Source organism: Apteryx mantelli, chromosome 1, assembly GCF_036417845.1.
Source record: "Apteryx mantelli isolate bAptMan1 chromosome 1, bAptMan1.hap1, whole genome shotgun sequence".
NCBI lineage: Eukaryota > Metazoa > Chordata > Aves > Apterygiformes > Apterygidae > Apteryx > Apteryx mantelli.
This window is the reverse complement of record NC_089978.1, coordinates 188390440-188401994: the sequence shown is the minus strand read 5'-3', so window position 1 is coordinate 188401994 and position 11555 is coordinate 188390440. Positions and strand designations below refer to the sequence as shown.

At 40.4% G+C, this 11555-nt stretch overlaps 1 long non-coding RNA gene across 1 annotated transcript; it reads right to left on the bottom strand.

The window, feature by feature from the left end:
- Window positions 1-291: 291 nt before the first annotated feature.
- LOC136991161 (uncharacterized) lies at window positions 292-10016 on the bottom strand. Its single transcript, XR_010883208.1, has 3 exons — window positions 9933-10016; window positions 9529-9828; window positions 292-635 (listed from the first exon to the last, which is right to left on the bottom strand). It is a non-coding gene; the product is annotated as an uncharacterized lncRNA (long non-coding RNA).
- Between the last annotated feature and the right edge of the window lie 1539 nt (window positions 10017-11555).

The following is an 11555-nucleotide window of genomic DNA, read 5'->3' as shown; positions in this document are numbered from 1 at the left end:
ACATTATTATCAAGGCTTATATATTCACCCACATGGACCCCATATCTTCTACTAATTAAGGTAACTGCTTAAGTGTCTGGCAGAGAAGGGAATGCTGGATAAGGACAACCTCCATTTTTGCATTATTATTTTCTGGCAAGCAAATAGTTCCTTGTTGCAGACAGAGAAAGAGGGAAATATATTAAACTGAAAACATTAGTGAACACGCAGCCTCTAAATGCCAATCTCAACACAAAAGGCACATTATACAGGATACTGAATTTACGGTTAAAATTCAGTTCCCTTCCTACAGCAGGGGGAATGACTGGAAACTCCATGAATACACCGCATCAGGGCAGCTTCTCCTGTGTCGCAAGTCGACTTCCAGGACACAGTTATCAGGAAGAGGCTCCCCATGACCAACACCTTCTATTGTCACAAACAGATTTCCAGAAATCTGTTCCTCAGATTCTCCTGTGGTGAACAGTGCTGTTGTTCTACGCTGTATCCTACCAGCTGGGGTGTCAGTAGTCCAAGTTCATTTGTGCAAGTGAAGGCTTTTCTTTCCTTTGAAGGATCACGTAGCAGGCACTGAAATGAGCAACTGGGGGCCAAAATCCAACCAGCATTTGTGTATTTTCTTGTGTGTTAATGCTCTGCAGGGGAATAAATATCACAGCACCCTTATACAATGTAATTTATGAGTTAAATTCTGTTTGCTAAGGCAACTTAAACACACAGGGAAGAAATCAGTACATTCAAATACAGAGTGCATACATGAGGATATAAACCACACAAATGTTTTCTTCCTTAGACTGTGTAGCAAAATTTACATCAAAATGCCAATAAGTATCTAATATTTTTTTCATTATTTAAAGGCCTCCAGAGCCTTAAAACAATAATTAAGTACATATTTTTCTAGAGGAAAGTCGCCTAACCTGCTCTGTTTCATAACATTTCCAAAATGCAACCACCTAATTTAACAAGAGTCTTTTTTTTTTTTTTTTTCTGTTTAGATAACTGCTACCACTTTTCTGCTAGTTGCTGTGGACAACAAGGGAACTCTGTTACAGTTGTTGGTTGAGATGGTAAATGAGGCCATGCTGCCACCAGGAGGTTGAATGGTTTGCTCTGCGTTTCACTACAGTGGCTTTAGTTCTGCTTCAAAGGAATCTATAAACAATCTCCAAATCTTTGACAAAGCTAGTGGCATATAAGTAGCAATGAGAAAGAACAAATGAGCTACCCTAGGGCTGCATATAAATTATGGCTAAAAGTGGCCTTAGTTAAGCGACAATTAATGCCTACTCTGGGCACGCATGAGTGAATGTGCGTTTAATTGCACTAACATGGCTGCCACGTATGGTTAAATACAGCCATGAAAAGTAATCATTCCCTAACAGTGACTCTTTCAAAATAGAATCAGGGAACCAAGAAGTGCCCAGATGAAATAACTATGTGCTCTTCCTTATAACGCCATTATGACAATTTGGTATTATTAACCATATTAATAAAAAAAAATTATATTTGTATTAGGATGATTTTGGTTACTTTCAGTAGCAATTTAAGTTTGTATCTAGATTGCAGATATTTACACACATATTGAGCAGGTGTAAGTCTCCGAACACAACTGAAGTCATTGGAGCTACCTCAATATATATCAGCTGAGGATCTTTCCCTAATAATTTAGCAGGTCATCTGGGGGCTGACCTGCTGGAAAGCAGCCCTGCAGAGAAGGGCCTGAGAGTCCTGGTGGACAACAAGGTGACCATGAGCCAGCAATGTGCCCTTGTGACCAAGAAGGCCAATGGTATCCTGGGCTGTATCAAGAAGAGCATTGCCAGCAGGTCAAGGGAGGTGATCCTTCCCTTCTACTAAGCCCTGGTGAGGCCACATCTGGAGTACTGCATCCAGTTCTGGGCTCCCCAGTACAAGAGAGACATGAAGCTACTGGAGCAAGTCTAGCAAAGGGCTACTAAGATGATGAAGGGACTGGAGCACCTCTCATATGAGGAAAGGCTGAGAGAGCTTGGACTGTTTAGTCTGGAGAAGAGAAGAGTGAGGGGGATCTTATCAATGCCTTTAAATATCTGAGAGGAGGGTGTCAAGAGGATGGGGCCAGACTCTTTTCAGTGGTGCCCAGCAACAGGACAAGAAGCAACAGGCACAAACTGAAAAACAGGCAGTTCCATCTGAACATGAGGAAAAGCTGGGCAACATGCTCTAGGTGACCCTGCTTGAGCAGGGGGGTTGGATCAGATATCTCTAAAGATCTCTTGAGGAGATGATCTCTTCCAACCTCAACTATTCTGTGATTCTGGGAATTTCTCTGCAAAAAAATGCTGGTACTGCAACTACATGCTGTCCTCACATCAGTCTCTGATAACTTATTTAATGTTATTTGTGGAAAATTTTATACACGAAAAAATAAGTTTTTATCCAAAGCTAATGAAGAGTTTTCTTTTTTTCTCCTATTTGATTTATAGAGAATCTAAATATCCAGTCCCAGTCTATCCAGCTAAACTTTTCCATAAAGATCCAGTATTATAGATAGACACAAGTACTATGTAAATAAAGCATACCCTTGTTTTACTGATCTGAGAGTTTGGATTCTTTCTGTGGCAGTTCCTTGGTCTGTCAATCACTTGTCCTGTGATTTTGAGAGGGTTACTTAGCCTGTCAGTGCCTTGTAATCTGTAGATCAAAATCAGCTAAATAATTGTGAGGAATTATAAATCTCTCTGGATTGGAAAGGATTTTTGGAGCATAATGGCCTTTCCCTCCAGCATAAATACATAATGGCTTCCTGTCACCCTGAGATTAAAATAACATCTTCTTAGACTTTCTGGAAACAGCTTGCTTCAAACTATAGACATTACATAAGTGAATCGGTTTACATATACCAAATGCCATTTTTACACGTACTATTTCCACGCCATTATTACACATACCATTTTATAGATCCTCATGAAAATTAGTTAATAAATTACCTATGATTCCATGAAAAGTCATGTGCAGGTATGCTCTGGTTGGGGAAAGGGAGAAGTGGCTAGCTGATAGTGCTGATTAGCAATGTGATCCATCTAGACCCTTTAAACACCCAAATATACGTAATACCAGGTAAGCTAATTCCAACTCTGTTTGAGAACTGGCTCCCTCAGTGAACACTGAGACCATCCCTAAAGGGGACCGCTGTGGTGGCAGAAAGTAGAGACGAGTGTGTGTTGTTCACACATGTTGGCAGTCAGGGCTGAAGGGTCCTGAGCTCCCCAAAGCAGTAGAAAGGCATTGTTTGTTTGCCTGTGTGCACCGCTCTGCCTTCTTGTGCCCCTTCCAAAAGCCACAAAGATCCCAGCCCAGTCAAGGTTGCTTGATGGGAAGCTCTCCTGAACGAGGAGATGCCCAGATATTCAAAGCCTGTAACATTTGTATGGCAATACCTATTTCAGTTTGTGAATAGGAGCAGCCAAATTTCAAGGGCCACTCTATATTGTCTTTAAAACAGTCAACTATTTTCTAGTTTTACCAGGAGCTAATGGGGAGCTTTTTCTTTTCTAATGGTTGTATGTATTCTGAAAATATTTCTTCTCCTAAGCTGTTATTCTTCTATTCACAATTGGTAGTGGTTCTCCTTTGAATTTCTGAGTGCATTGTACCATTATCCGTAACTAAAACAACTAAAAACCATCTGGCAATTCATTCTTAATGAAAGCACATGTTTAGAAAATTATCATTTTATTTTGTTTTCTATCTGTACCCTGTTGGTGTCAGCACCCTCTTCCTGTATTGTACTCCAAAAATGATAAACACATTTTAAATACTAAGTCTAGCCTGGATTTCCAGGGATGAATGCAACTACAGAAAGTTTCGAAGAGTTCTAGGAAATGGAAATTCACTAAAGAACTAACTAGTCCCAGAAGGATCAGGCTAACAAATGCACAAACAAACTTCACAGGAGCTGCTGGTCTATGCTTCCAGGCTTGAGCTTCCTACCTACTTTCAGTTTAATATACAATCTCCACTGGTGAATCATTTTGCCTGCACAACCCCCTGAAGGCCTCCTGCTACAATTACCATTTCCTTTTTTCATACAGTGTGGTGTATGGAGTCTCTTTAAACTTTGACCAATTCAGTCAAAAGGATGCTCCACAGATGCTGGCCCTTTGACCTCACAGGAAAGGAAGATTTTTCTCATCTGTGGAAGCTATGAAGAAGCTTTGCAGATTGCATTGCAGGAGGCTTTCATCAAGGAAGCCCAAGCTACTGTACAGGCAAGAAATCCTAGAATCTAAGAAGGAGAAAGTGATGCTCAAACTCAGCTAATGATGGGCCCTGATGCTTCCATGGTGCTTCCAATGATGTTTCCATGGCCCACTATAGCTCCCTGCAGGGCCAGGAAAAATTCCTGTTCCTGCTCTTCAAGGCTCCACGTGCTACTCAAAGCTAGTCTGGAAACAGCACTGATCTTCCCAGTAAGGGGCAGTGGGCGATTCCTCCAGCCTGACTGAGCTAGTAGCACCTATATGAAACACTCTGCTCTGCTCTGGTTAGGCACAGAATTTCTCTATAGAGAAGTACTACCACAGCCCACTGGCCAGATCTCTATTAGCTCAATATGAAAGAAAAGGAAGAGAAGTTGAGTCATTCTGAGATATGAAATAAGTGCAGATTATAATGGTGTTTTTCTGTTCTTGTTTCTGTCCTACTTATTATTACATACTTTATGTTACAGTACACTGAAGGACTTTCACATTTTTTTAGATAGTTACAGTTTGAATTCTGCTCTGCCTGACAGGACCTTCTCAGGCCACTTTCCACACAAAACCTATTTGAAATACTGCAAGATTCTGGAGAGTGCTACTTCTCCTTTTTGGATATAAACTGCTATTCAGTATTTGGAGTCTTACTGGAAGTTCCCTTCAAGAAGAAAATTTGATGTCAGAGTCAGATTTTTTCTGACTTTTTGTCCTATTTACTTACAAAGAGCAAAAAAAATAGGAATCAAATAAAGGCAGGCACTTTCTTTGCAATTCCAAACCCCTTTCAGCAGAGGTGTCACTGAAAGATATCTCTGGCTATAGACTTTTTATGGTGCCATGTGCCTAATGCTTGCTCTGGTTGTCTCCCCGCTTTTCTGATGTTTCTCTGTCAGTTTCTGTAATATTTTTGCTGCTTCTCTTCATATATCTAGCTCCATCAAACAGTGACCACCCTTCTGCATTTGTATTCGGCCCAAAGAAAACCTTCTCTTTTATCTGGGATCCTTACAATGGTGTATATTGCTATGTTCTTGGCAATAGTTCTTTTTCTTTCAGCTATCTTAGTCCAGGAAGGAGCTTCACTGTTTCTTACATTTTATCCTGAATGAAAAACAACTGTTACGACCAACAGCTACAAGAAGACTTCATAAAAGCCCTAGCCTAGTGCACCCTAACCCTGACTGAAACCATCTTTCAGAATGAAATACTGACTTTGAGATTTGACCTTTACTAAGGTCTGAGGTTACTAGAGAAAACTTCTTGTACTAATTGGCTACATCAAAGATGAAAGTTCAGACTACAGAGTCAGAAATGTTCTTCTTCAACAAAAGGAAATATAAAACCAGACCAAAAATACTGTATCATGTTACTGAAGGGCAGACTTTAGAGCAGGTCTGGGAATTCTAGACTTATGGCTAGAGGTAGCTCAGCACTTGAATTTGTCCAGCTTATGACCATAAGAGTCTCTTGGCTTATACTGGGCTCCCTCCACCATTCACTGACCCATCAATGCATCAGTTTTGGCTCACGGCCAAACAGATGTGCCTGTCTGTAATTTTGCTGTCTGCTGTCCATTAGTGCAGCAGCACACTCATCTGACTCCTGCATGTCACAGAGCAACACCCTCCCTTTCTCCCTAGATGGCCACATGGGGAAGATGATCTCCAGAAGCATCTGGAAAAAAGAGGGTCATGAGACCAGGAGAGGTATATCTCAAAGGACACAAGTACCACAAACATGTGAAGGATTTACAGAGCCCTTATTGGAGAGGCGTGAGTGGAGGGGTTGAAAAGGAACAGGATTTCCCTTATAGCAGCATGGAAGTAAGCCCATTTAAGAGCTGCCCACCTCCTTTATCCCCTCTGACAGAAAGATGGATGGATTCTCAGATTTCCCAAGAATGGGGGTGGAGGGATTTACAGATCCTCATCGCCTCACTGAAATATTGGAGTGCTGTTCAGGTCCCTCCAGAATAGACAAATAGGGTGTCTTCTGGCTCTTTTGACCTCCTATGTCTTACAGAGGTTTCTAGATCCCTAAATTGGGGGAAGGGGAAAATACTAAGAAGATCCAGCTTGGGGCTATGTATAACTTCTCTTCTGTACCTGATGTCTATTACTCCCTTTCACTCCAAAAGCTATAAGAAAGACTTTTCCCTCACAAAGAAAAGGCTCTTCACTGCTTGTATTATAATAAAGAAACAGAGTCTCACTTCAGACCCTGCCACTTGATGGCACCACATTGCTACTGCTTCATTTCCACAAGGAGAGGGCTGTTGGGGCCTGGTTTGGCCTGGGTTTGAGACACGGGGCCAGCAGGCACAGGTGTGTCTATTCTCAAGTGAAATGAAGATGTTGCAATAATACAAAGTGATGCCAAATGACAGACTTATTAGAATCTTACTCCATTTAGAGAAATCAATACAAGCCCAAACAAACCAAAGCAAAATCTGTTTTGTTTGTGCTGGGATGGACTGAAGAATCTGGAGGGGTTCAAAATAAACTTCCTGCTGCAAACTGAAAGGGCAGATCACTGCCAAGACAGCCTACTGTTTGTCCATGTACCTGGCTAAAATGCCAGGCCTTTCTTCTCTAATGCTTGACCTTGCATTAAAAAACTCCTGCCAACCATTGTCAGCCCTGAAATTTGTGTGGATCTGCTAAATTAAAATGTAAATATGTGTTGGCAAATGCAAAGCGGCTTGAGGAAGTTAATGTGGCTACATCCACAGAGAGCTGCAATGTGTGTACATTGTTTGATAAGGCTTCTCAAGAATTGCCGGTCACATCCTGAAGCACAAAAAACAGCATGTAGACACAACTAAATCCAGAGTGGATCAAGACACTTACATTCAGTGCTGAGAATAAAAATGGATGAAATATATTTTGTGGCATTTCAGTGGCTGAGATCCGTCAGTCACAGAAATGATCAGGGATATTATTTAAACAAGTTTTCTTTTCTGTTGTAAATGATGTAAATTCTGTATAGATAATATAAACTGACTTGTATTACAAACACAAAAGACTGCTGTTGAAAAAACTTTGAAGTTGTAAGGTCAGGGATCTTCAAGTTAGAAAAGGCTTTTTGCAACTTGTTCTGTGATACTAACTTTAGTTACATTATAAAATATTATCTTCTCCGCAGGACTCCTGCTTCATTCATTGAACAGACTGCGTGACCCACTCAGAGAAGAAACTGTCCAGAGTTTTGTTTTAGCCACACTGTCTTGCATATAGCTAATAGTTCTGTGAACACAGAACTGGGTTCTGTGTTTCAAACTGTGTTTGAGTAATTTTCTTATGGGCTCTGCTCTGACACTCCTTATCTAAATTGAGTCTGTCACAAGCACTTATTCATAAGGCCTCCTATTGCAGGGGTCTAATACCATCTTGTTTTAGCTAGCTAAAGCTTGACTCTTGAGCACTATTTATTATGTGGATTGCATACGACTGATGGGAAAAAAGTAGCATGTGACACTGTTTTATGGAATGTAAACCAAAGTACACACACTGGGTGACCCCACTAAAGACGCTCAGATAGCCAGTATATTGGCAATTCCTAAATTCTTCTCAGTTAATATCACAGCCATATCATGTTGTTTAATTATTTTTTAATGTCATATTACAAAGACTGACAAATAAAGAAGTTTAACAGGCCACATTCCTACAGCCAAGCCAAGTTCCTCCTGGCTAAATAACTACACCAGAAAACAATGGATAATGAAAACAATTTTAACAGAAATTAATTTTAACAGAATTAATATTAGTCTCATCCTGTTAAGGGAGGGAGGTTAAGGGAAACTGATTATTGCAGGCAGTCTGGCGATGGATAACTAGAAAGTAGATAATCTCCCAGCAGAGAAAATAAAGAAATGTTAGCAAGCCAGACCTAGTATTAGACTTTGCTAGAACAGTTCCTGTACAGGACAATCAGAGCATACAGAAAAAGATCACTAAAAATGAACATGAACTCTTGGGAGGTCTTAAGGCTCAGGAGTGAGTCCAATTCTCATTGCACCTTGCCATGGTAAGATCAAGGCTATGCTGCAGTATTTCCACAGAATTTACTATGTCAGTTTAGAAATTTGACCTCATAATTAATGTAACGCTAAAAATGGTGGTGAAATTGCAAATAAGTAGGTACTGCAAGTGCAGAGAGATGTTTCTGAAGTGAAATTGCAAGTTGATGCAAACAGAGTTGACTTTCCTCTTGCTTATTAACAGTAAAAGGCTATAACTCTATCAAAGACTCTGCAGGGTTTGCACAAAATTGATCAGTACAGAGGTGGATGCTTCACTTGAGCGATAGTTACTGAAAACCATCATCTGCTTTCAGGAGAAACAATGTTGCTGATGGCAATACAAATACAGAAAAGCATCACAGGTGTTCTGGAGGCATATTACATAATGGGGAACCGATCATTGAACAGTAGGTGCCATGAATACATTGCTGTGAGAGTTAGCGTGATTTAATGGGCTGTCAAGCATGGACAGAGAGCGCCCTGAACAACCTGAATTCTGTGAACTGAGTGCTATGATTTAAACCTGTCTTTGAAAGGGCCAAAGCAACTGTATAACTTAGGTTCTGCATACTTCAGTATAATGCGGAAAATAACATGCAGGGATATTTTGGGTTCAAAGGTATGTTTACTTAGACAGAGATAGCAATACATCATGCTACCATGGCTATACAATTTCTGGACTGGCCAGCTGGCACCTAGTCAGCTCATAGCTTGGGCAGAATAAGCTCAAATCTGTTCACACCCTTCTGTGAAAAATGCATTGGCAGTGATGTGTCTCCACTCACATCCCCATAATGAAACATCAAACTTAACAGAAAATGTTCTTGTGGTATTTGACTTTAGTTTCGCTGTCTCTCTAATAATTTTGCTCCAGCATGGAAGATTAGGAAAAGTGAGAATTAAGAAGCAGGAGTTGTAGTGATTTGGTGTACTGTATCTACTTTTGAGAATGGTTGTATCTCTAAACGGGGAGGAAGATTTCTTTCTTTGAAGCATCCATTTCCAATTGCCCTGAGCAGAGTGACTGTTCACCAAACAACCACAATGGCTTAAAAATGCAGATCTGGAGAATTGCTGCAACATGCTAAATAGATCTTCCAGTACTCTGCAGGATCACAATATGGCCCTGATCATTTTGTGGTCTACCTGTTCAACAGCAGCCTGCACCCTGCAGTTAGGTATCCTGTCTATGTAAGAAACTATATGTGTATAGCACCTTTCAGAAGGAAACTAGCTTTTAGAGGGAAGGGTAAAGGTAACAAACTTTACCTGGAAAAGATGAGGGTCAGGTCCCAGGAGAGCATTATGTATTTGCTGTATTTCCCCTGGCTGTTCCTGGCAGACAGGTTGAATGTGCCATCCAAATCATTTGTTGGCATCAGGAAACAGCTGATGTGAGGATATTTCTGCTGCAGTGGATTTGGTCACACATAAGAGGAACTTCAGGTCTTCACACACCAGGCTGAGGAACTTTTCTGTTTCTTCTTAGGGAATGTCAAAAAGTTCCTCATCTGAATGATTAGTCTTTGATCCTAGAGTGCTTGAGCCTGGTTAGTTGATTTCAGGAAGCTGGGGGGAAGGAAAAAAAACTTTTAATTTTGTGCTATTTCTTATACTTTTTCCATAGACATCCCCAAGACATTTCTGGATACAGGATACTGGGACAGTCATACCTTTAGTCTGACCAGTTACCGCTGTTTTTGTGCTCTTGTGTACTTTTCACATCAAACTTCAGATGAATGCTTTCAAAGGCTTTTTTTTTTGTCTTGTTCATGAATTTTATGCACCTGAATTTGAAGGAGAACAAGATTCTATTTTAATCTTATTTATCTTACTCTTGAGTTTCTCTGGGTTGGTAATGTGTCAAAGGAAAGTTGTTTCGAAGATGTCATTTCACAATTCAGTTGTGAGCATATTCATATAAAGTCATACTCTGCCCTTGTTTACACTCTGCAGCTCCAGTGATTTCACTGGGGATTTCATAGAGGAAATAAGGTCAGGATTCATCTTGAGTCCAGTCCTACTGCCTACTCAGGCAAAAAGCTCATGGATTTTCTACTACTAATACACAATGCAAGAGGAGAAAACATATGCTTTTCTAAGTGACCATGGTAACTGGTACTTGGGTTTCCTAGGTGATTTTCTGGCAAGTGGCCAAAGGAGGAAACTGTAACAAAATGGGATCCCAGACACCAGAAAGCATTGACATTCCTGGCTATGAAGCAGGCTGTACTGAGGAGTCTGAAGTGACAAGCTGTAGAAACAATTATTCCAAACTCCTCACTTTAAAACTATAGTTAAGTGTCAAACACAAGGCAAAGGAAGGTTAAGTAAATCTATGGTCCCAATTTCCTTCCGAAACTAGTAAGGCTGATACATTTCTTTTACTTCTTCTATCTGGTGAATGATACCAATCTTATCCAATTAATATCTTAAGGTTTGTACAAGCTAGTTTTGATAGAAAATAAAAAGGCCAAAATGACACAGAGAAAGAAAAAAGAAGTTGCTTAAAACTGACTTGTAGCTTGAAGTTAGGAAAATCTCACACTCTATAAATATGTATATTTATATTTTAAATGCTTCATTGTAGTAAATAATAGTAAGTGGTTTTGTATTTCGTATTTTTCAAGGCATGGAAGATATGTTACAAAGAACCAAATTCTCTTTCAAGTGCACTAGAGACACTGCAGAACACATCAGTATTCCTTCTGGGGCTCCCAACCAGCACACAGAAGAACCCCTCCTACCACATCTTTCAGGGGGTTTCAGGACACTCCTTAACTGCCTATCAAAATCATTCCCTCCTGGAACGAAGGTGAAATAAAATGATAGACAATGTGGCACAACAGAGTAGAGACAGAAGGACTGGGGGCAAGAACTTCTCCGTTTCCTTTTCCAGAATAGAGGAAGAAGAGTTCATACATTCATGTAGACGTATGTGCTCTTCCAACTCTTGTGCAGTGTTAAAGACCGACCGTCACAGAATGCTCTTACACATCATGAACTGTGGAGTCTACCAAAGTCTGCAGAGAACTGATGTGCGCAGTAAGTACATGACCACAAACATGTACAGACATAGCATCTATCTAACAGTGGAACAACCCAGCAACAAGAATGTTACTGAAGATAAGATTATGGACTGCTGTAAATTATGAAGACCAGCCACAGCAGCAGAACTACCCGTGCTGATAAAAAAAGTCTGATCCAGAAATAGCAGAAAGCTGTTTCCTTTTTGCTGGAAGAGAAGTAGTCAAAGGAGTTTGAAGACTCTCACTACAAAAAGACCACCTGCTGCA